This window comes from Cyprinus carpio, chromosome B18 (genome assembly GCF_018340385.1).
Source record: "Cyprinus carpio isolate SPL01 chromosome B18, ASM1834038v1, whole genome shotgun sequence".
In the NCBI taxonomy this organism is placed as follows: Eukaryota; Metazoa; Chordata; class Actinopteri; order Cypriniformes; family Cyprinidae; genus Cyprinus; species Cyprinus carpio.
This window is the reverse complement of record NC_056614.1, coordinates 18,933,910-18,959,890: the sequence shown is the minus strand read 5'-3', so window position 1 is coordinate 18,959,890 and position 25,981 is coordinate 18,933,910. Positions and strand designations below refer to the sequence as shown.

Below are 25,981 nucleotides of genomic sequence, written 5' to 3'. Positions count from 1 at the left end.
TATTTCATCTTTTAGTTCACAGCATAAACTAGATTATCTTAGAAACTTCCTTTAAAACGCAGGCTATAACTGCACATTTACTGCTAATGAATTGCTCCGGGTATTGAGCCGTTTACTGCACCATTGAACTTGATGCAAAGTTTTGAAATAATGCTGTGAGACAAGATCTCACAAAACTGCTTTTATGGAAAACCTAATGGCTGCTATAGATAGAGATTTCCTACTTTAATGCTAATACCTTATCTGGAAACCGCTGCATATCTGTAGAGTCCACCACTTAACCCGACCTCAGAGTTTATAAAGTGTATCAGAACGAAGAGCCTCTTTTCCCTGCATTTACCTCTCTGTTACCTTTTAGCATAATTACTGCACCATGTTTAATGTCAGCTCAAATACCACGCTAATCAGCATCAGAAAAGAGGTCAGACTGTCTTACAATTGTTGCCGGCGTTTGAAAGGATAAAAGCCTGTGCTTCATTCTGCATAACAGCAGATCCTCTGGTCTCTTCTCACCCCTCCTTTTGTAAATCACAATGGCAGATTAAAGCAAGAAGGTTGTGGTGTGATTAACAGCAAATGCTGCCTGAACAAGTTTGGACTCCAATTCAGAATGAAAAAGCAAGGATAAAAATGAAAATTAAACACAAATTACCTGCTTGCAGGACTCAGATGTGCTTGTAGGAACGAGCCTTCTGGTTTGAGAAGATGATGATCAGTGGATCCATAGAAAATGGCTTCTTATCTATGTGAAACAAACAGAAGAGAAGAACATTGCTCATTTACTGTTGCTGTGACGAGTGAGTAAACATGAGCTACCAAATCCTCCTGTTGAGAATTGTATTTCCTGTTCTTTATTCATTGGAAGAGGCAGCCGTGGGTGCTCTGGAGAGTAGTGCATTATGGGATTCCATGGTGCTCAAACACAGAGGAGGCCTAATTGGCTCTCAATGAATGGCCATAACTATATATCACAAACCCCATGACCAAGCTAACAGCCAGCTGAACTATTGCTGCCGCAGTTGCCTTTCCCTCATGTGCGCACGCTCGTATCCCAACTCATTCGGAGACAAATATTAACACAAACAACATGTTTACACAGGAGAAAGAGATGAACAGCTGCATTCACGAGTCACAGACGCAAAAGCAAATTCGCATTTGAACACACTCAGACATCTGTACACGCAATCCAATACGAACACAGTGAGGAAAAAACACCCATGGCGGTTCATCGGTTGCTCTCCGGCTGTGAATTCACGCTGCCTGCACAGCAGACGGGTCCTCACGTCATTTTATTAGCACTCAAGGGTAGGGGAAGAGGTGTCTGCAGGGAACACAGCCACTTCGAGAATATAGGATCTGACTAATGCCCTTTTCTTTCTGTTAGTGTGTGTTTGTGTGCTTGAACTTGTGTGTTGTTACCTTTGTAGTGCTTACAGTATATACTTGCTAGACTCCATCAATACACTCAGAGGATAAAAATGCTCATTCACTTAATGGAACTCTTTCATTTAATTTGAAGTATCAGCTGTTTCTCCTCATATGTCTTTAGGAGAATGATTCAGTTTTTGATATTCATTATGAAGGCAGAATAAGGATTCACTTATATTGAAATTCTGGCAGATACCATTAAGTCAGAAATTATTTGTCATGTTATAGCTGATAACCAATAAATGTCTGATAATAAAACAAATTAAAAATTTTAATTTTAAAAAATAATAAAATGTTTAATACAAAAAAATATATATTAGGTTTGTGGTTTGTGAAATTAAATTAATAGTAATTAAATTATTAAACAATAACCTAATAATTGTTTTTAAAGATGACTTTTAGTGAGAGTTATGTGATAGCAAAGATTGGTGGAGATTAACAAAAAAAAAATCATAATTAAATATCCAATTTGGCAAACTTTAAAGGCATTGCAAATTGTTGTTGAGATGCCTTCTGAATCTGAGACACACTGGTGTGAGATTTCTTTAAAACTCCAACTGTTCTCAATTTAATGTCATTGCTGTCTATAAGAAATACTTGAGATGTTGAAGATTTCTGATTTTGACATTTGTTTCCCATTGGAAAACAGAACAATGCACTAAACAAGTCTCTTATTTTGTAAGACACCTACTTTGATTCCAGTATGAATGTTTGTGACATTTTGGATGCAAAATATCTGATCCTCAAATCCATAAATCAGACAACACTAGACATTTGTCTAATTCACCTCTCAAAGATCTTGAATGTGATGTGCACACACAGTCTGTTTCTGCCCTGGTTTCCTAGGAAAAAAAGTCACAGATCAGGGCACAGGAAGAGAGAGCGAGAAGAAAAAAAGGGGGGAAGAGACAGAAACACTCTTCTCTGACTGGGTCTTCACAAGGAGGAGTGAATCCGTGGAGGGGGAAGAGAGAAAGAATGTCTGCTCATTATTCAGCCTGGCACTCGAGGCCACAGAAAATAGCTCTCTTCATTTTTCTTGTCAAGCTGTGGCTCTGTTAATGGTGTGTTCTCAGTCAGTGGTGAGACAAAAGGGTGGCTTTAGCCGGCACCAGGCATGTAGAGAGTCAGGATAAGCACTACAACCCTTTCCGATGACCGCTTGCTCTGTCGGTCGACGACCGCCCGCAAAGGACTTGAGATAAAACACCTTAAAAAAAGCTGGCCTCCTTTTAAAAGGGCTGCATTCCTCCATTGGAACTAAATGAGCTTCCTGCTCTGGAGACCATCGCCAATTTTCCCACTTTTCCTCAGTAAATCTTACCATGAATTTCTGTGAAAACCTTCACTGTGGCAGGATCATCTGGGTAATAAGAAGAGCTGAAATAGCCATGTAATATTAGAGAGTAAGACTGATTTATAAGCATTGCATGCAACTGTGTCCGGTCTTTCCTCCATTTGGCTCATGATTGGTCTAATTCAATGAGCTAATAAGATGAGCAGCTGTGACTCCACTGTTGGGCTTCATGTGCTGAGATGAAAGTGGACCGGCCATCATTATGCACATATATTACCACACCAGTGACGGGAACTTGTCCATTTGCATGCATGGACAAGAATGCGATGCAAAAATTCTAGTGAGAACTCATGGATTATGCATCTGTATTTACAAATACATTGTGGGATTACTTTTTTTTATTATGGATCATGGATCCTAACAAACATATGGACAGCTTATATGCAAAACATTGTCTAACAGAGAAAATTTATGAGGCTACACAATTACAATAATCAGGATGACAGCAAATCAAGTCATCTATATTTCTTGAATAAAGTTGGGACAGCCACGAGAGAGTCCAGTGTTACAGGCACATATTGTTAGGCATTCTCAGAGCATCTGTCTTCCGAAATTCTCTAAATCCTGCATTAAGCATTTGACAACACTGCTGTTTGAGAACCTACTCTGCATTCGAATATACCTACTTCCCTACTATATAGTATGGAAAAAGCAATGTGTCACATGAAAACAGCTTACAAAAACCTTCGGAGGCAGCATTTCAAGGCATCAAGGCACGTCCGAATGCAAATTCTGCTTCACTTCCTGTCTCCAGAGGTAACTTCTTCTGATCGAATTTTGAAGACAGCATAGATGTATCCTTCACTGCCTTCGATATCCCACAATCCTGTCTGTTCCATTCCATGACGGTTTGGTGGTCAGTTTGTGTGTAAATGTATGTTTCTGACAAAATTTTCTGCACTTTTGATGTTATTTCTAGCGAGAAATCAGTATCATAATAATTAAATATTTATAAACTCATTCTATTTTGTTGTAGATCATTAAACCGTTACGCTGCCTCAGAAGCCTGTCCAAAACCAGTTTCATGAGGTGCTTTCGTGCAAAAACGCTGCCTGCAAAGTCATTGCCTCATGAGGCAGCGAGGCAGCAAGTCAATTGCCTAGGCTTTCGGATGCAGCCTGCGTCACATCTCATTTTATCAGGTCATAGGATTGCGATGATCACAGCAAAAATAAAATAAAATAAAGAAAAAATTATAAATAAAAAAGACAAGTTCAAGATTAGATTAGATTCAACTTTATTGTCATTGCACATGTAAGGTTCATGGCAAGGAAATGCAGTTAGCATCTAACCAGAAGTACAATAAGCAGTAAGTACAGGATATACAGTGTCTACAATATGTTACAAATGAACAATAAATATACAGATAAGGCAGTACTATGGACATAATTTACAGATTTTTAGTGGGCAGAATTCAGTAAGGAGACAACTGTAGGGAAAAAACTGTTCCTGAGTCTGCTGGTCCTTGACCGGAGGCTCCTGAACCATCTCCTGGAGGGCAGGAGGTTAAACAGTCTATGGGGAAGTGTTAGTCCTTAAGAATGCGGCAAGCTCGAAGTAGACAGCGTTTTCTCTGGATGTCCTCAATAGCAGGAAGTGTTGTCCCTGTGATGCATTGGGCGGTTTTCACCACCCTCTGCAGTGCCTTGCGGTCAGCAACTGAACAGTACCCATACCAGACTGTGATACAGCTGGTCAGGATGCTCTCGCTCGCACACCGGTAAAAATTTACCAGGATGGCTGAAGACAGCTGGTTCTTCTTCAGTGTCCTAAGGAAGAAGAGGTGCTGGTGAGCCTTCTTGACCTGGCTGGAGGTGTTTGTGGTCCAGGACAGGTCCTCCGAGCTGGAGACACGTTCAACAACCATCCCGTTAATGTGGATGGGGTCATGCATGCTTCCTTTCTTCTTCCTGAAGTCCACAATGAGCTCCTTTGTCTTGCTGGTGTTAAGGAGCAGGTTGTTGTCAGCACACTATGAGGCCTTGTTCTGTACCTCCTCCCTGTAGGCAGTCTCATCGTTGTCTCCAATGAGGCCAATCACCGTGGTGTCAACTTAAGGATGGAGTTGGATCCATGCACAGGCTTGCTGTAGAGGATCCATGCACAATGGATGTGGACTTAAAGCATGTTGGCACAGTTGCTTGGGTGAGGAACAGGTTGAAAATGCCTGTGAAGACCCCTGCAAGCTGCTCTGCACATGCCCTAGGCACACATCCAGGAATACCGTCTGGGCCAGCAGCCTTGTGTGCGTTGATCCGGTTCAATGCAGTGTAGACATCTGTGGAGGTGAGTTTGTGGGGTTGTGGGCTGCTGAGGGTCTGATCTTGGTGGCCGTCTCCTTGCTGTCGCTGTTGAAGTGAGCATAAACGTCATTTAACTCGTTAAGGAAGGATACGTCTGTGACCGCTGGAGTGGAGTTGCTTGGCTTGTAGTTACGGATGGCCTGGAGCCCCTGCCACGTGCATCGGGGGTCAGAGTTTGAAAAGTGTTCCTCTACCTTTAGCTTGTAGCAGTACTTGGCTTTTTTGATGCCCCTCCTCAGGTTAGCCCTGGATTTGCTCTAGGCCTGAGCATCATCTGATCTGAAGGCATTGTTGAGGGCTTTCAGCAGGTTCTAATGGCCGCATGCAGTACATTCAATGTCTCCCAACAATGACAGTGTTCGTACACCAAGTTTTGTTAACATAAATGCACAATCCGCCACCTCTTGTCTTGCCGGAGTCATCTGCTGTCCTATCTGCCTGGAGCGTGTAGCATCCAGCTAGCTCAATAGCATTATTGGGTACGTCGCTGTGAAGCCATGTTTCTGTGAAAACCATGACATTGCAATCCAAAAGTCTCTTACTGTGGGTGATACGAAGTCCTAACTCGTCCATTTTGTTCACTAGTGACCACACATTAGCGAGGAAAATGCTGGGTGTTAGCGGTGTTAGCTTTAGCTTAGCTCTTAGACTTCCGCGCTTCCCCCACATTGTTTACGATCTCAACACCACCTGCGAACTCTTCCGCCTGGCCGGGTAGAGTGCGTAGCCTCGGGTGTACTGGAGATCTCAGGGATGAGTCGAGGATTGGTGATAAAACTGTTGGAAAAGTGCACACCAAAATCCAAAAGCTCCTGTCAGGTGTAAGATGTTAAGGCAAAGCTGTTCAGATTGAACAGACCCGAGATGAGCAGGAAAAATACTGCAAAATTGCAAAACCTGGAGAGACGCTGAGCCTCGCGATGTGTATGTGCCGCCATCTTGGTCAATGCTTGGTCAAGATGGAGGACAAGAAAAATGTTATACTTATTTATAATTAATAAGTATTCTCATAAGTAATTAAAAACTGCAGCATGTGGACAGAAATAGCTTAGTGTATTTTTAAAAAAACTATTATGATTGTGTGAAGTATATGCTTATAACTGCCCACTCACTTTTTTTCGGACATGATTACAATATTTTTTTTCATTAATTTTTCTCAAAAGGGTTAAAAATATTGTTTGTACAAACAAACAAACAAAAATGAACAAATAAATCTAAATAATGAATATATATATATATATATATATATATATATATATATATATATATATATATATATATATATAAATAAAGTGAAAGTGACATGACAGACAGCCAAGTATGGTGACCCATACTTGGAATTCGTACTCTGCTTTTAACCCATCCAAAGTGCACACACACAGCAGTGAACACACACACACACCGTGAACACACACCTGGAGCAGTGGGCAGCCATTTATGCTGCGGCGCCCGGGAAGCAGTTGGGGTACTGTGCCTTGCTCAAGGGCACCTCAGTCGTGGTATTGAGGGTGGAGAGAGCACTGTACATGCCCTCCCTTGGATTGCGAGTCTCTCTAACCATTAGGCCACGACTTCCCCCAGATATATATATATACATAATTACACACATATGTGTGTCTATGTGTGTGTATTTATGTATAAATATGAATATACACATAGCACACATGCGTCCATCACGTTATGTTCTTTCCACTTCTGGATTATGGGCCCAACAGTGGTCACTGGAACATTCAGAAGTATAGAAATCCTTCTGTAACCAATGCCATTAGTATGTATTGCAACAATAATGTTGTGAAGGTCTTGAGAAAGCTCTTTGCTTTTACCCATCATGAAATGTTTCTTGTGTGACACATTGGTAATGAGACACCTTTTTATAGGCCATCAGTTGGGACTAACCTAGCTAATATTAATTTCCACTGACTAGGGGCAGGATTGCTTTCTAATTATTGATAGATTTCTGCTGGTGTCTTGGCTTTTCATGCCTTTTTACACCTCCCTTTCCACATGGTTCAATCCTTTTTCCCAGGGTCATTCTACTTTATTCCACAGAACTTAATTTCTGAACTTATTTGTTTTGTTTTCTTGGTATGTATGGATTACTTGGACATCTGGTGAAAATTTCATGTCAACAGCACCTTTAGAAATATATTTACTGAGAAAAATGGTGATGTGTAGAAATAAAGGTGACTTTGACAATCTGTATTGTATAAAGCGCTGTAGAAATAAAGGTGAATATATATATATATATATATATATATATATATATATATATATATATATATGTATGTACATTTGTTACCCCAGCTGGTGTACTCTATTAGGGTATATCACCATTAGCTTAGAAACATGCTTAAATCAAACTCCCTTGGAATCAACTACTATAGAACAACTGTGGTCCCTAATAAATCACTTATTAGGTTCAATGACATTTAGGATGCTGTCTTAGAATATAACTTCTATTGTATGTAGCAGGCGGCAAGGCAGCTCACCATGTTTTGTAACAAAGCCCATGTGTTTTTCTAATCTATACTCAACACAACCTTCATGTTTGATCTAAAAAAAATTCATGCACATGTTAGCAGAAAAACACAACAACATATGTCGGTCTATAATAGAGATTGAAGAAGTCTATACAATAGCGACAGCGAGAGTAAATGTGTGCCAGCACTGGGAAATAAGGTCACGGAGCTGATTGCTGAGAGGCACAGATAACCCTGAGCTGCATGGTCAGAGTTCCTCATTTAAAGTGCTACTGCTGGCTCTGCAGATGAGCCAAACTGTGAATAAGAGCACGAGGAGTGAGAAGTTATTTTAAACAATGATGGCTCATCCAGGTAAATGTACAGCACCCTCCCACCAGTTAGGACATATAGCTGAACTTGAGAATGCGATAACGTTGTGAAGAGAGCAACATATGTGTTTAAGACAAAGGAAAAAACAATGCTTACTGTTTTTTCCTAAGGGAACTGGAGGATGGTATGGATATTTATAATTCAATGTGTGTGAGAGCTTATAAAGATTTATTATATCAGTAAAACCTATTATAATGTAAGACAATGAATATGAAAGAGCAGGGAGCTGTCCATGGTGCTGATCATAACACTGCAGTATGTTCTGAATTAGTCTATTGCTAAGTGATTAATAAAAGACACAGAAAGGCTTTAGAAATGAATGAAATGATGGATACTTGACTATATGTAAGTGGATTTGAAGAGCCATTCATTTTACACTGAAATTTGTGATTTGAAGAGCTCTGTTCCAAAATATAATGAGCTGTCATCTAACACTGCATCATAACTTAGCATTTTTTGAATGGCTCTGCACAGAAAACTCAACACACAATTGATTTTAAAGGGGTCATATGATGCGAGTTTTGATCAAGTTTTCCTTTCTCTTTGGAGTGTTACAAGCTGTTCGTGAATAGATAAGAACCCTAAGCTGCAAAGACTAAAGTCTCAAACCCAAAGAGATATTCTTTATAAAAGTTAAGACTTGTCCACGCCCTCCTAAAATGCCTCATTTAAACACGCCCCCACATGATGTGGGAGGATTTGCATAATGCCACCCAAATGTTCACGTAAAGAAAGAAGGCGTATCTTTGATTCTCGGTGCTGCCGCCGGCGCAATGTTGTGGAGACGCTGTGTGTTTCGTTGTGAAAGTGAAAATACTTTGTTTGGCCTTCCAAAAGAGGACACAACTAGAGATCAGTGGTTAAGTTGTATTTACAACACTGTTCCAGAACAGGTCAAACCAAATATTTAGATGTGTACAACGCATTTTATGGAGGACTGTTTCCTGATCCTGGGAGAGAAGACTATAATGCCAGCGCTTCTGACTCACAGTCTGTAAGTACACTTACATATGTAAAGGCAGCAGTTCTTAATTCCAGTCCTCGCGCACCCCCGCTCTGCACATTTAGTATGTTTCTCTTATGGCTTCAGACGTTTGTACTATTCGAACCTACATGTAAGTGCCCTGTGAAGTGGACATCACAAGATATTCTGCCATGGTTCCAGTTCGAAGCGAACGTATATGTTCCATTCAAAGTGCACTGAAGTGTGTGAGACATGAATTTAAATTGAATTTATTTACAGAGGTATATGATGTCACAATTGCCCATGTGGGAAGACGTTGCGTAGCGGTAATCCGTGAATTAATGTTTAGAAGTGAGGTAAACGTCAACAGATTTCCCCTGCTCAGGGAGTAGGGAGCAATGAACACTGTGTAGAGACTATGGAAACACAGTTCATGCACAGAGCTCACTTCTAACAAGCTGATTATCTTAATCAGGTGTGTTAACAAAGAGAGACATGTAAAATATGCAGATCCGGGGGGCGTGAGGACTGGAATTGAGAACCGCTAGTGTAGAGTAGCGCTTGTTATTTGTCATTTCTCCGATCACAAATGCAGAAATGGTTTTATGTTTACGCGGTGCAATGCAATGCATAAAAACACAGTATAAGTCATTATAATATGTAATTATGTCCCCACTGGATGCAACAAATGGCTCGTTTGTAATGGGTTTTATTGTTTTTGTCTTGTCGCGCCGGTGTTCTGACCGGGACATGCATCACAGTATGACAAGGGGTGTAACATTACCATCACACGCTTGAAGCATTCAGCCAATCACAAAGCACTGGATAGCTGCCCAATCAGAGCACACTTCACTTTTCAAACCAATGAGCTTTGTAAAAAACGACACATTTCAGAAAGGCGAACAAAGAATGCTGAAAAAATGTATCACACTTTCAACACAAATATTCTACAGGTTTTCAACATTGATAATAATAAAAGTGTTCCTGGAGCACCAGATCAGCATATTAGAATGATTTCTGAAGGATCATGTGATACTGAAGACTGGAGTAATGTGTGTTGAAAATTCAGCTTTCTATCACAAGAATAAATATTAAAAATATAATATTTTAACTGTAATAACATTTATCAATACTTATTTTTTATTGTATTTTTCTTTCAAATACTCTACATTAAAACAATCTTACAGACCACAAACTTTTGAACGGTTTATTTATTATCTGCCTTTCTCTTCACTCATGTATTATCTTGGGTTTATTTTTTCAGTTAGCATTCTGAGATTATCTTCTCCACGAAAGATGCATGTTATAGAATTTGGCTAAAACAAGCTATTTTAGGAGGTAACATTAAGTTGCTTACCTTTTGGAACAGCCTATGCATCAGAAGTGCACCTACCGCATAATGCCGAAAAAATGCCTCAGGTTTTGAAAGAGAAAATGTTCTTGATAGTAACTGGCTTCAGGATATTTCCACAGTAGATTTAAGTACAGTGTAGTTTATTTTTGAAACATACTGCAGTACATAAGAAATGCTTTCAGTTCTCATTGCAGTCTCAAAATGAGTTCAAGAAGAGAAAAACTTGTGTGACTTGTTAGCAGAACAGTTCTGACCCAATTAACTGTCTTTGTTTGATAAAGCAGCACTGACCTCTGTTTACACACTCATCTTCCCCTGATTTGTTTTCACACTGTATGGCTTTAATTAGCTTTGGACCTTGCTTCAGGGAATTTGTAAATCCATATGGATATTTGCCCAGTGTGTAGTAAGGACAATATCATTCTATCCATTCCTTTTCAAGAAGCCGGATAGTTTAAATCACTTTGCAATTTGTTATGAGCTCTCTGTTTACATTGCCCTAGAGGGAGATGGTTTTATTATTTTCAGCCGACTAAGAAACACTGCAACCTCGAGAAAAAAAAAAAAAAAAAAACTTTTTATAATAATTTGTACAGTATAGTTGCTCATAGCATTCATTGAGTTTACAATTTTCACAGCATTTAGTTCTCCTGATATCTGTGTAAATTTGCAATTCCATATTCACACATGATGGCACTATTCCATGTAAGATGTTTGCATCTACAGACCAGTGGCAACTAAAGATAAAAGATACAACTACAACCAAGATACAAGTTTAACTACAGTAAAGCTATTATGATGGCAACACAACAGGCTACTTACAAAAGTGGTTGACTACCCAAAACTTGCTAACAATTTATAAATCCTTAAACCATTCAAGATATAGATGAGTTTGTTTCTTCATCAGAACAGATTTGGAGAAATGTAGCATTAAATCACTTGCTCACCAATGGATCCTCTGCAGTGAATGGGTGCTGTCAGAATGAGAGTCCAAACAGTTGATAAAAGCATCAATAATCTGTAAGTAATCCATGTGACTTCAGTCCTGTCATGACTTCAGTCAAATGTCTTGTGGAGTGAAAAGTTGCATGTTCTTCATAAACAAATCAATCATTAAAACATTTCTAACTTTGAAAATGTTGCCTCCTCCTAAATTCAATTGTCTCATCTAATCAGGAAAAAATATGAGCAGATAAAACATAATTTACAAGCATATACAATCCAGAACAGTATTAAACAAATTTGTTTATTAAACAAAGAGTCGTGTAGATTACTTGTGGATTATTGTGAAGGTTTTATCGGCTGTTTGGACTCTCATTCTTACCGCACCCATTCACTGCAGAGAGTCCATTAATGAACAAGTGAACAAACTCATCTACATCCAACACAACACTAAAAAACACACACAAATACACACAAACTAAATAAATAAATAAATAAACACTGTGATTCTTCAAGCTGTCTTCTTTTGAGTTCCACATAAGAACGAACGTCATACAGGTTTGGAATGACATGAAGTTGAATAAATGACCACAATTTTCATTTTCTCTTTAAGTGAGCAATATTGCTTGCTGCAAATTCTCTTCTACATTATAGGACTACACACTGAACAGTTGTATAGCCTACAGCACAATGTGACTATAAAAAAGAACAACAATTTAGCATTTGTTTGCTCTACTTGTCGGAAAAGGTAGCTTGTTACAGTAAAAGTTTCACTATTTTGAAAATATCTGAGATACTGTCACTCTACTGAAAAATGTAGTTAAGTTAGCAGAGCTAATGCACTGGTACGCCTCAATACTGCTTCAGACTAAGCCAAATACTTCTAATAATTATGTTTGTTTTAGGTCTTTTCTGAGTTCCAATTTGCAGGTTAGCATTTCAGGAACTGCACTGCTTTTGTGACAAAACCAGGGCTGCATATCTGCCATACAGTACATAATCAAAACTTTGTTTCATTTCCAATTTTCTTTTCTGCAAACTCTATAATGGAAGGATGTTTGAAAGATTACATATGAACAGAGAATCCTTTCTTGTGTCCTCTGCTGTTGTTTTAGATAGGAAATAGCATTTTCACACATCACATTCTACTTTCTCTCTCTGTCTGTGATGGATACCTGTTTTAGCCTGTAGATTTCCTTGTGACAGCATGCTCTCCCACCACTGATGAAACTGAAGGAACTTTCTCAAGCTGTCAAAGATTTCCCTCTATCTCACATAACTGACAGGCAAACCGTCATTACCAACTCTCACTCTCTTTTTCAATTCTCTCGTGTGCGCACACACACAAATACAAAAATCAGAGATAGTCTGCTGTCAAATTGAGACTAAGGCTGATTTCCTTTGATGTCAGGAAAAATTTTCTTTTGTCTCTAACAAAAATATCCCATCCATAAACTCGATGTGCATGCTGTCAAGATGTTTTTAAAACAGGCAAGCTAAATTAAATTACCATAATGTGTCTTCATTTCAGGTGCAGTCACATTAGTACACAGAATTAGCAAACATGTTAATCTATAATGAAGTCAATAACGTATTCATTTTAGATTGAGGTTGAGGTTAGAGGGTTACGCATGAATTATGAATGATATGAAAAGAGATTCTGGAGATCTGAACACACTGTGGGAATGCCATGTGTCTGTTTTATGGATTCTGTTAATAAAGGCTTGCCCACAGAGATGCAACATATATAGCAGATCAATAGAATTCTAAGACATGCAGCCAATAAGCAAGTGCCACACAAAGCAAGACAGATAAAGGCAGGCAAAGTCAATATGACTGTAAATACATCCAGCTGCACTCACTTATATGGCTTATCCTGTGTGCTATTACTGCTGGGGGCTTTCTGCACAAATCAAATTGGCATGCATTTAAGATTGAAGGAGAATTATAAGAGGAGACCAACATTGTGGTTAAAATTCATAATTTGAGAAAAGATATAGGGGGAGTTAAGGCCAACTAGAGCTTGCACTAAGTCACAAGCATATGTCAGACCTGTGGAGAGAGAAGCCATTGATTTTTGACAGAAGTGCCAGTTCATCATTCTGGGAGACACTTGCGATCGATCCCACCTTTCATTTGTTTGTGATTTTGTTCGTTTCAGAGCTGGTCACCATAATAAATTTGACTCCTCGCCGTACATCTAAAAAATGAGGAATGCCCAGACGAAGAGATAGAGGGATGAAGTATGTAAATATGGAAGAATTATGTACTTTTGACAGTTTTGGGTGCATAAAAGCAACTGAGGGTTTGAAAAACTGATGCAAGATTTTAAGTAAATTACATCAGGTTTGAAAACCTTTTTTTATTTTTTTATTTATTTTTTTTGAAGAAATTAGCATTTTTATTCAGCAAGGATGTGTTAAATTGGTTAAAAGGGGCAGTAAAGACATTTATAATACCAAAGATTTAAATTCAAATAAATGCTTTTGTTTTTAAACTTTTTAAATCAGAGAAATAATAATTAAATTTAAAAAATAGATTAAAAAAGAAAGCATTGTAATAATATTTCACAATATTAGCTTTTGTACTATTTTTCTTTTTTTATATAAAACAAATGCAACCTTGGTGAGTATAAGAGACTTCTTTAAAAACAATTGTAAAGGGATGGAAACCTGCTTGCTACAAAAAATCCTAATTGCAATTTCAGTTCATTTTACTTGCTCGCATCCAAATTCATAATGCATTTCTGCATCCTGCTTGCTACATCAATTCAAATTCAGTAATTTAAAAAGCATTCTCAATGCAATTCTGATTGGCACACAAGCCTGCTATATACATTCAACCATTGTGAAACATTCCATTAAAATCAAACAAAACCGAAAACTGTTCTAAAGCACAAAGTATACAGTCTATTACCTTCAGTGGGCACTTTCATCTGAATCCCGTCTTTAATCATTTTCCAGCATCCTTTGAGCCTTGTGGGAAGTAAAAGGGGGGGAAGTATCCAGAAACCCCTCTTTCCCCTTTTTCACCAAAGAAAGAGCCAAACCTATGACCTCGACCCACCGCTCCAGCTGGCATAAAAAAAACCCTCCAGTATCTTGGGTAAAAGCTAATGCAGCTTCAAAGGATGTAGGCAGTATGGAAGACTAAAAGAGACCACTGACTGTGACACCTGTCTGAGAGAAACACCCCTTCTGCTGTCTGATTAATCTGGATTTAGGTGAATCAACCTTGAAAGGTGGATTTCATCTCTGAATGATAATGGAGAAGCAATTTGATGGTGTGTGTTCTGTGGTATTAAGATAAATCTGGTCAAATCGAAAACATTTCATCCGGAATGGACAAAAGCTACATCTAATATTTACTATTACTGTAATTACACTTCATACCCTTTCATAATTTTAAATACCCCCCCCCCCCCAAATGTGCATTGGCTCCTCTCTGGTATCCAATAGGCAAGGCTTGCCTATCCCTCCTGACACCTCTCCCCAGGCCTTTAAAATACTATTAATACCTAATGGGCTTCCTCATTAGATGCTCTTCCAAACATGTTCTGGCCATTATGAGCTCCATTTACTGTCGGGCCTCATGCCTGCATGAACAAATGCGAGTCGTCTGCCTTCTCCGGTTCCCTCTTCACGTAGCAAACATCTAATACGGTCACGAAATGCCCCAGTCGTGAGAGACTTCCTGTTTCAGTGCCTGTTTGTAAGTGCTTGTGTATCTGTAGCCCAACTACTTGTTCTTTTTAGTTTAGAGAACAGAGAAGTCTTCACATCTATCAAGTCTTTGCTCCCCAGGAAAGCTCAGGGAATCCCCTGTAACTATTACTGTAAGTAAACAGGAGCCTCAGACTCTCGTATTACACACCGCTTGGCCTTGAAATACATTAGCAGTACATACAGACACAGATATATGGAGAGAGGCCCTGTGAAAGGCTTACAAAATGACAAGGCTCTTTTTATATACTGTACTTTCTTGCTATAAATATACACTTAGGGTCAAAGGTTTGGAATAATAAAGGATTAAAAACTCTTATGCTCACCAATGCTGAATTGATACAGAAGATACAGTAAAAAAAATAATGCTGTGAAATATTATTATAGCTTAAAAGAACTTTTTTCTAATTTAAAATGTGATTTATTCCTCTTAATACTTTAATATGCACTAAATTGGTCAACAGTAACAGTAAATACATTTATAATCTTTAAACTTTATAAAAGAATAATTCTGAAAAACATTATAATAGTCTTCACAAAATAATAAGTAGCAAAAACCATTAAATAATGAAGTATCAGTAATTACAGATTAACAATTCAGCATATTAAAATTATTTGAAGGGTCATGTAACACTTAAGACTGGAGTAATGGCCATCACATTGCCATACATTTTAAAATATATTAAAATAGGATAGATTGGATAAAAATAGGATAAATTGTAATGAATATTTGCATTTGATGTGGTACTTTCTACCAATCCACTGCTGTCACATATTGAGGACATCTCTCCAGGATACTGTCTTTTTAAAGGCTGTCATTTGGCAAAGCAGAATTGCACTCTCGGACTTAAACTTCCATCCAACAAATGTTGTTTTAGTGAGGGGAAAAAATAACCAGAGTCATTCAAAATGATTTCCAATTCAATGAACTCAAAATGGAATTTATTCTAAATTGTATGGGAATAGGGAATGGCAGTAAGATTAATATTTCAGTATTCTGACAAGCGTGTAAATCAAGTCAAATTGATTTGTATAGTGTTTTTACGATACATATTGTTTCAAAGCAGCTTTTCAGAACATGTCAACGTTTATAATCTTCATGCCTTATACTTTATACTTTTTTTGTTTGTTTGTTTGTTTACATTTTGTACAAGCAATCAGGCATTTGAAATTTGTTATATGTGATCCTGGACCCAAACCAGTCAAAAAAACAGTCATAAGTAGCACAGGTATATTTGTAGCAATAGCCAATAATACACTGTATGAGTCAAAATGATCCATTTTTCCTTTATGCCAAAAATCATTAGGATATTAAATATCGATCATGTTCCATGAAGATATTTTGTAAATTTCCTATACCGTAAATATATCAAAACTTCATTTTTTATCAGTAATATGCATTGCTAACTTTATCTGGACAACTTTAAAGGTGATTTTCTCAATATTTAGATTTAGTTTTTTTGTACCCTCAGATTCCAGATTTTCAAATAGTTGTATCTCGGCCAAAAATTGTCCTATCCTAACAAACTATACATCAATGGAAAACTTATTTATTCAGTTTCAGATGATGTATAAATCTCAATTTCAAAAAATTGACCCTTATGACTGGTTTTGTGGTCCAGAGTCACATATATTATATACCACCCTATGTTAGTATATTGTAAGTATGTAAATAAAGTTGGACATACTTATATAACCAACATTGCATAAAGAGCTGGGTAATAATATAGTTACATTCTTTAACAATATGAACAATCAAGCAGTTGAGATTTGCCATTTACTGTAGTACACATCACTTTTAATGTATTTACTGTATATTTGCAGATATCCAACTTATAGTATATATAGAACTGTGCGATAATATAGTTTACTTTTTGCAATGTAAACTATATTAAAAAACTATATTTAAATATAATTTTTAAGTATTTTGTGTGTGTCTATGTTAAGTCTAAATCTAATAAAATTTAGTGGAAAAAAAGCAAACGATAAAAACGTACTACAACTCTAATGAATGATGGGAAACTCGACCGGCTGCATAAACACTCACATATGAAGATTGGTTTGACTGAACTGAGGTGAAACTGACAGTGTCAGTGATGGCCCACAAACACAACAACTAAAACTGGTCAATCACTCTGAGCCATTTAATGACCCTTCCCATAAATCCCCTGTCCAAGGAAAATAGCAAGTAATTAACATAGTGAGTGGATTACACGACTGCACTGACTTGTGGATTAATTTGCACTGTTATTCCTAACATCTCCAAGCTACAATGACTGGGGCTCTTTTTAATAGCCAGTTTCCACTCGGCAAGAACATAGAACGAGACCGAAAATTGCTGAGTGATAAAATTACTAATCATAAAGCTAACTATTAGAGCACATGAGCCTCTTCCTGAAATGGCTTAGATTTTTGAGGATTGAAAAGACAGATCAATTCCTAATTGACAACAACGATGGATCAGCATGGGAACTACTGTGAACACCACTCCACTATAGCTGATGAACTTGTACACCACCCCACCAAAAACTACTAACATATAAAACACACAAACAAAAAACACACACAAAAAAACACACACACACACAAACAAGCATGCTCGCTTTACTTACGGCACTGTTTCCTCTGGTGACAACTACATCAGCATAGTGTGAGTGGGACGAGTGCCAGGCTAAAAGGTTCTGGCAGGCCTCCTCCGTGCAGACGTGCCGTTTCAACCCTTATTTCCCTCTCACATCTCATCTCCACCTTTCTGAGAGGGAGTGCATATGATAATGTCCAGTCCTTGACATCTCACTGTGTCAAACAGTGAAAGGCACAATCAATTAGCACTTTCGACTGGCTGTAAAATGGCAAAAAGCTGCTTCATTTGACATTTGATCATGAATAATTTAAGGTTAAAAATATTTTAAAAGATGAAGATTAACTATTAAAGTTTAAAAAGCATCTTCCCTGTGAACTGACATTAAAAACAGCACCGCAGGCCCTTTTTTTTTTTTTTTTTTTTTTTGAGGAGGTGCCAGTAACTGATGTCCAAGATAAGAAAAAATCAAAATAAAATAAAATAAAATACAAAATTTTATAAAATAAAATCATCCTTAAATAAGCATATATCCTTAAAAACAAAACAAAATAAACCAAACAAAATCCATTAAATCACATCCATATAATACAAATAAAAAAAAATAAATAAAATTAAATAAAAATGTAAAAAAAAAAAATTTTAAAAGAAGTATATCCTTAAATAAGGGTAACTGATGAGATAGCCTCATGCATAAGAATATGCCAAGAGTATAAAATAAAATAAAATAAAATGTAATGTAATTAAATTAAATTATTAAAATTTAATAAGTGTAATAATTTCTTAATGAATAAACAAAGCAAAATTTCAATCAAATTTCAAACAATTTGAATCAAATTGTTGGTGCTTTTAAAATATGTCACATGAGTGGTGCTCCAAAAATATACTGTATTTGACTCAACAATCTGAGTGCGCATGAATAGACCTGATATTTTTGATTACAGGAACCTATCAGTTACCCACCTTGTTCCTGTGCTCACACATGTTCCTTTGCTCCATTATAAACTGTTCTAGACTCCCTATCTCTGGCTGGAAAGGCATCATCAGCTATCTGGCCAATCATTTTGTATTTCCTCTGATGGAGATACAATCTTTAATCCAGTGCTAGCCAACTCATCCTCATATCGCTCATGCGCTCCGGCAAGGGCCGAATGAGCAGAGCACCTATCTCTGTACCTTAATAATCATCCAGCGTCCGAGTCCCTCTCATATCACAACGCAACTTTATCTAGGCGTGAGGGTTGGATCTGAGCAGCAAAGTGTGTGGCTGGGTATACAGATTGGAATAGACATGATTAAAATACTTCATGCCAGTGGATCCTTGATGTGGAAACATACAAAAGCCTTAATTCTAGTTTAATAATAACACAGAAATTTTAAAATTAATAATAACACACATATATATGGTATAATTATATAGTTAGTAAGTTTTTTTTGTTGTTGTTGTTTTTTTTTCAAAAATGAATACTTTTATTCAGCAAGGACATATTAAATTGATCAAAAGTGACAGTAAAGACTTTGAAATTGTTACAAAATGATTTCAAATAAATGCTGTTCTTTTTCCATTCGTCAAAAGGACCCCCCCCAAAAAAAAAAAATTATCATGGTTTTCACAAAAATATTAAGGAGCACAAGTGTTTTCAACATTATACTAGAAAGAAATGTTTCTTGCACCAAATAAGCATATTAAAATAATTTGTGAATGATCATGTAACACTAAAGACTGAAGTAATGGCTGTTGAAAGTTCAGCTTTCCCATCACATGAGTAAATTTTATTACATATTAAAATAGATTATTTTTTTCTAATTGCAGTAAATTTTCTTAAAATCTAATATTTTAATTGTATACATAAAATTACATAAAAATACATTGAAAATTATGACATACATGTCTATATTTTGCTATTTAAACAATGCAAGATTTTATGGCTAGTTGCATTTTATCACTGCCAACTGCAACCCCCATGGAAGAAACCAGTTGAGAACCAGCAGCATGAAATGCTACACTGAAATTACCAACATTCAATCTTTGGCATAATGCTTCTGTGTTTTCTGATGTACAGGTTGTAGCTTTGGCGCCTGCATGCAAGACTGCAAGAGACCTATAAAAAAAATGCTCTTTGAAAATCAATAAGGTCTCAGCTGAGCATGAAAAAGCAGAATCACCATAACCTTAAATTTATTTGTTCATTGCTTTATGTGGCTATTCCAGTGAACTAATGCACTTAAATTTAGTATTCAGGCCCCGAGCAACTCTTCCTATAAGACACTGGGATGCATGCTCTTCAGAACGGGGAAGTTGTGGCCTAATGGTTAGAGAGTCGGACTTGCAATCCAAGGGTTGTGAGTTCGAGTCTCGGGCAGGCAGGAATTGTAGGTGGGGGGAGTTAATGTACAGCACTCTCTCCACCCTCAATACCATGACTGAGGTGCCCTTGAGCAAGGCATCGAACCCCCAACTGCTCCCTGGGCGCCGCAGCATAAATGGCTGCCCACTGCCCCGGGTGTGTGTTCACGGTGTGTGTGTGTGTTCACTGCTGTGTGTGTGCACTTTGGATGGGTTAAAAGCAGAGCACGAATTCCGAGTATAGGTTACCATACTTGGCTGTATGTCATGTCATGTCTCTAATTTTTCACTCACTTTAACAACACAAGTTTTCCCTGACTCTGCTAGGAGCTAAAGTTATTCTTGACTAAACCAGCTGTGGACGCTCTAAGTAAACTAGAGGTTGCTGAAGCTGCGTTGGTCTGCGGTTGATCTATTTCATAAGGCTCCTGATGCGGGACATGCACCTGTGCAGGGTGCTTTACAACCAAAGCACCCAGTTACTCAATCACATATTACTACGATCAGCAGAGTGCATAACAGATGCTGCACAGAATAACAATTACGCTTCAGTTTGTTACAGTTCAGCACAATTCTTTTGGCCCATTTATCAAGCCAGCACATATGTACAACCAGAGTCAGCTACATCAATATTTCCAATCCTCATCCTTGACAGCTACACCATTGTGACAGTTAGTAGCTTTTTAAAACATAAAAAATACTCATTCAATTTTGTGTGGGAAACATCCTCTTGGAGGTCCCCAATTAACATTGTGAGGTCATAATGGGGTGAATTTTGTAAGCAGGTGGGGAATTTATATATGGGATGGCATTAGTAAATGCGGCTGTCTCATTGGAAATGGATGAAATAGTACAATAGAGCCAAGAGCGATTTCGCTGATTGAGCTCCCTTGCCGCAGCTGGGGGCAACTCACTGTACTCCACATTTAAGTGTTCGCACACCTACCGCAGAGCATCCGCTAAACATGTCACTGCTCATCTTGCTAATTACCATCATTACGCACCAACTCGGGCTGCGCACTTGCCTGACTAACCGCACACAGCTGTCAACCTCCATTTAGGTACGAAGGGAAAGGAAACAATGCAGGTTTAAGCTGGAATAGTATCAGGCAAAGTATAACAACGATGCTTTAAAAAATCGGAAGATAATAAACTTTAAAAACTTTACAGGAGTCATATCATGAAAAAAATCTAATTTTCTTTCATCTATTGAAATAAAAGAGCTCTCTGTATTATAAAAATAGACTGTCTCTTTCAGAGAAACTAAGCTGTGAAAATGGCTCATTACAAACTTTTGCAACTTTCATACTACTGTACATGTCAGCGATGTCTGTGAGGTGTTTAGAAAATTTTCAAACAAAAAAAGTATGATATGACACATTTAACTCTGATAATGTCAAAATGTTGAGTATGCATTTAAACTGTTGACATAAAAATATGGACTTTTGCAAACACAGTAAGTTTGTCTGAAAGAAACCATGCAAGTGCACATTTTGGATGCACCTTTGAGGGTTAACATAAAGCGGGGCTCAAAGCAAACCAGTCAGCATCTTTACTGCTGGCACTACAAACCAAAGAGTCAGAGCCGGCTGTAAATTCTCCTCTTCACATTCATATTCCACTCCTCCTCGGGGGCCACAAAATGCTGTGTCCATTTAATAAAAAAGGGGGAAATTCCAGTGTTGCTCATGAAACAATGTGGACTATATATAATCTGCAGAGAGAGCACCACACCGTTTGAGCCACGTGGTGTTGTTTGTTTGAAATCCACCAATGTCAGCGAGAGTTTGTCTCCACTAATGCGCCATCTGTTTCTTAAGGGACTCCTCATTAAAATGGAGGAGATACATAAAAAATGTCTTGTGTTTTTTCAAATGATCCCGATTCATGCTGGGAAAGGGAAAAGCCCAGGGATCCCAGACTGGCCTTATTCCAGTTCCCAGTCCATTAGGTGTCCATTCACAGCATGAAGGCTGATCTATAGTGATGAGCAGTGAGCAAAACAGAACTTATTCTCACTACGGTTACCCAATAAAAAGTACAACAGAACAGTTTTTGATGTGCACTCTGAATAATCTTCAGCTAACCTCTAAATTAATAATTACTGTACAGTTTAGGAAAAATGAGAAGAGAATTACTCTGCGTGTACTGGAAATCTGCTCAAATTGTCTTCAGTGTTAGTGTATGACTGCTTGTAATAAACACTGTACTGCTTGTAATATACACTATGTATAAAATATTATTACAATTAAAAATAACACTTTTCTCTTTTAACATGTCATGGCAAAGCTGAATTTTCAATAATGGCAGATTTTGAAACGCAAAGTTGGCACTTTTTGATAAACTCACTTTCTGCTCCACTCCCACAATCCTCTATTGCTTAGCTCCCCATAAAGAATGAATAGAAAATGCCTTCTCATCTCCGCACCATTGGACATGTACGGATAGGTATCTGAGCCTCGAGGAAGAAAAATATGCGCTCTTTACCAGGGCAGTTGAAAAAGCCATGTTGTTTGCATATCAATAGGATGGGGAAACATTAAGGAACGGGATGTTCCTCTTACTCAGAGAAAAGGTACTTTCTGTCTTATGGATTCATCTTAATTTACCACAAAGTCAATACATGGATGTTCCACCTTTAGTCCTAATGTTACCCAATACAAGAAATGTTCTGGATATAACGAACAATCCCTTTGGGAAATAAAGATTAAGCCATCAAAATGAAATCAAGCTGCATAGTTTGTCTCATGTATTGATTCACATCTAGTTCTAAATGAATGTATTCAAATGCATTTATCTCATCTGAATATGTTCTAAAGCACATAAACAGTGGATAACCACTTCCATACTGGATGCATTTGCTGACTAGAGTCTGCATTTTTTTTAGAACTGAATACTGGTGTTTACACAGATGTACATGATGTTGTTTCCACCAGTGTGAATCAATCTTTTATGTGCCTGCCATCATTCGGCCCTGCTGAAGGTCACTCCAGAATGAACATTGGCTCCTTTACAAGCTGACATATGATACACTCTAATGGCTTGGCTTTAACCCTAATGCCAAGACAATTAAACTTTCCATTACACTCACGGTCTGAAAATATAGTCAATCACTCTCACGACCTAAATAAAGTCTTAAATTACACCAAGCAAGTCTTTTTCATTCGCCTTTCACTTCGCTGGATCGTTCAGACTGAGCTTGGGTACCACAGTGTGCCGCCGGAGACCTTGTTTTCCCTTCTGCTACTATTCTGCTGTTATTCCAGCCACACGCATTCTGACGGTGAATCAGTAGGATCACCTAGTAAGCTCGATATTTACAGTTTTCCGGACTCAGCTCTGCTTTTCTTGGAGAGTTTGGAGAGCTCTTATGGGAAGAACACATGCTACACTACAGCACTATGAAAACACTACAGGCTATGTAGGGGAAAGGGGGAGCAGCTTAGCCTAAAAATCCCAGAGGCACCAACTTCAGTCAGCCTCTGCAGGCCTAAGACAAGTATAGCTGACTATTTCTTCTTCTGAAGCCCTTTCTTTACTTTCTCTCATTTTTCAGTGTTGGTGGTTTCGACGGTCTCTGCACGAGTGTTGAAGATTTAATTTGGCAACTTAAAGAACTACCAAGGAGACTAAATTTGATATAGAGAGATTTCTGTTGTTGATTATCGCTGTAATATCAGTATATTCTCTGATCTTGTATTCAATTATACTATTCAATTAAGTTCATACTTGTCTATTGATCCCTACATATTAATATGGGGCTCCCAAAGCAATCAGACCACTCAACATAAAAATAAATGGAGGAATGAAAAAATAAAAAAGCACTGCTGGGAAGTAAATAACTAAAACATAATTATGCTACTAACAATCAGTTTTTGAAATAGTTGCTTTTATGGTACTATTTTTAAGAGAAACATATACAATAGCATTCATAGTATTTATATAAAAATAATAATAAATAAATAATTAAAAAAGAAGGAAAGAAATCGATGAATCTTACGAAAGTTTTTTTTTCCTATTTCAAATAAAATTCTGCTCTTTTGATCATTTATCAAAGACTCTTGAAATAAATAATGTGTTACAGTTTCCACAAAAACATAATTTCCATAAAATTAGTTTTATATTGATAATAATAAGAAATGTTTCTTGAAGACTGGAGTAATGGCTGCTGTAAATTCAGCTTTTCCATCACAGGAATACATTACATTTCAAAATATTTTAAAATAGAAAACAGTTCTTTTAAATTGTAATAATATTTCACAATATTACTGCTTTTACAGTATTTTTGTTCAGCCTTGGTGACCAGAGACTGATTTCAAAAATGTAAAAAAAAAACTAAAAAAAAAAAAAAAAACTTACTGAACCCGAACTTTTGAACAGTAGTGTATTTTGTATATATAAAATGATTTGTACATACAAAAAAATAAATAATATGTATATATAAAAATGTATTCAAAAGTAACAAAATTTGTAAAAATAAAAAATAAAAACCTAAACATATAGATTAAAGTTGATATTTCAATTAAAAAATCTGCCAGAAAATATGGTTGATTTAATTATACATTATATAATTGGATAGTTTTACTTTTACTTTAGCTTGACTATATCATTCAATTATTCATTAAAGCTTTAGCTTTTAGCTTGACAAGCTACAATTTCAAAGTAGCTGTTAGAATGTGATTTCTTTATTCGTTCAGCTTATTCCATCCAATCAGCAGTGACACTATATATTTTACTGACAGGCTGTTCTCATGCAGTGGAAAGTCTCTCACTCATTCACTCTCATTCTGCTCGATCCTTTTTACATTCCTATTACCTCTTACTAGACAGGCAGCGTGCGAGCGTGTGTTTTCTGAATGCAGGTAGCTACAGTATCAGTATTTATGTCATTTTCTCTCATCAGGCTCACACACCATTACTCCTCCACGAGTCTCATTTTGAGAAGCGAGAGTGGTTCCCATTTCCCTGTGATGACCCACTCCCCCTTTTATTATGACCTTTGAGAGCTCACCATGTCCCCCGCGACCCGCTGTACTGCGCCTGCAATTACCCGTCCTAATTACAGCATATCTGCCATTGCGATGAGTTCTCAAAGAAACATTCTCTCGCTCCTAAACGTGTCGAGGGAGAGAGAGACAGAGAGGACGAGGACTAGAGAAAGGGCAATAGAGAAAGGAGAAGTGATAGAGAGAGAAATCTCTTTGCTTTGTCGACCCCTCAATGCAACCTGCTCCCAGAGGAAAGCAATTTAACGCTCGACTGCTTCTAGAGCAGTATATCTGAATCACAAAATAACCTTAGATAAATTACAGACGGCTACTTTTTCAGCTATCTATCTTGAGTCTGGAGATCTGTAGACTCACCTCGGTGAAGACACAAAAACCACATAGCAGGGGGCCAGCGGCACACTGTCACTAAGCAACGGTCGCCAAATTGAACATGTAGAGACGTGGTGGGTGGGAGGAAGTCGGAATGCATTCCTACAGCGTGCTGTCTGAAGCAGACTGTCAGACTTCTGCTCAACCCTGACTTCTGTTTGTCTGTGCTTCTGCTTATATGAACACAAACCCTTTACGCTCTGAATTCCGTTCGAAAAAGGAAATGCTGTAATCTCCACAGAACTTTCACCACCAAAAGAAAAAATGTCTGTCCAGACAAGTGCCTTCTCACAATCTTTGCTTAGTTTTCCACAAACAGCCGCAAGTCTCGATTTGTTGTGTGTAAGGATGACCAAAGGTTTATCTATTTACCTTCTTTCTACCACTTTGGTCAGCTCCCAGAAACACGGAAGAATTCAATTACATGGTGACTGGGGCCCTGACACGGCCCCGCTTCTGTTTCAATCACCCCACAGTCAGATATAAAGAGGTGCAGGGGAGGTTGTGTTACGTGTGCATCTCTGCACGGAGCGGCCAATGAGCCATGCAGTGACAACAACAGGTCCAATGGGACCGGCACGGAGAAATACTGATCCTTGCTGATTTGTATGAGAACTTGGGACACACAAGCAGGATAAGACTAGCTATGAAAATTTTCAAATTAATACATAACAGGGTTGCAAAAAGGTGGGAAATTTCCAGTAAATTTCGGAAACATTCCCGAAATTTACCGAAAATTTCCCATCCCTTTGC

At 37.7% G+C, this 25,981-nt stretch overlaps 1 protein-coding gene across 7 annotated transcripts in view; it reads right to left on the bottom strand.

Moving 5' to 3' along the window:
• Positions 1-25,981, bottom strand: part of LOC109109693 (alpha-1,3-mannosyl-glycoprotein 4-beta-N-acetylglucosaminyltransferase C-like) — a 103,243-nt gene that overhangs the window by 54,547 nt on the left and 22,715 nt on the right. For all 7 annotated transcript variants that reach the window (XM_042744215.1, XM_042744212.1, XM_042744213.1 and 4 more), the window contains one exon: positions 653-742. The gene's annotated coding sequence lies outside the window, so the exon portion shown is untranslated. The remainder of the gene's footprint in view (positions 1-652; positions 743-25,981) is intronic.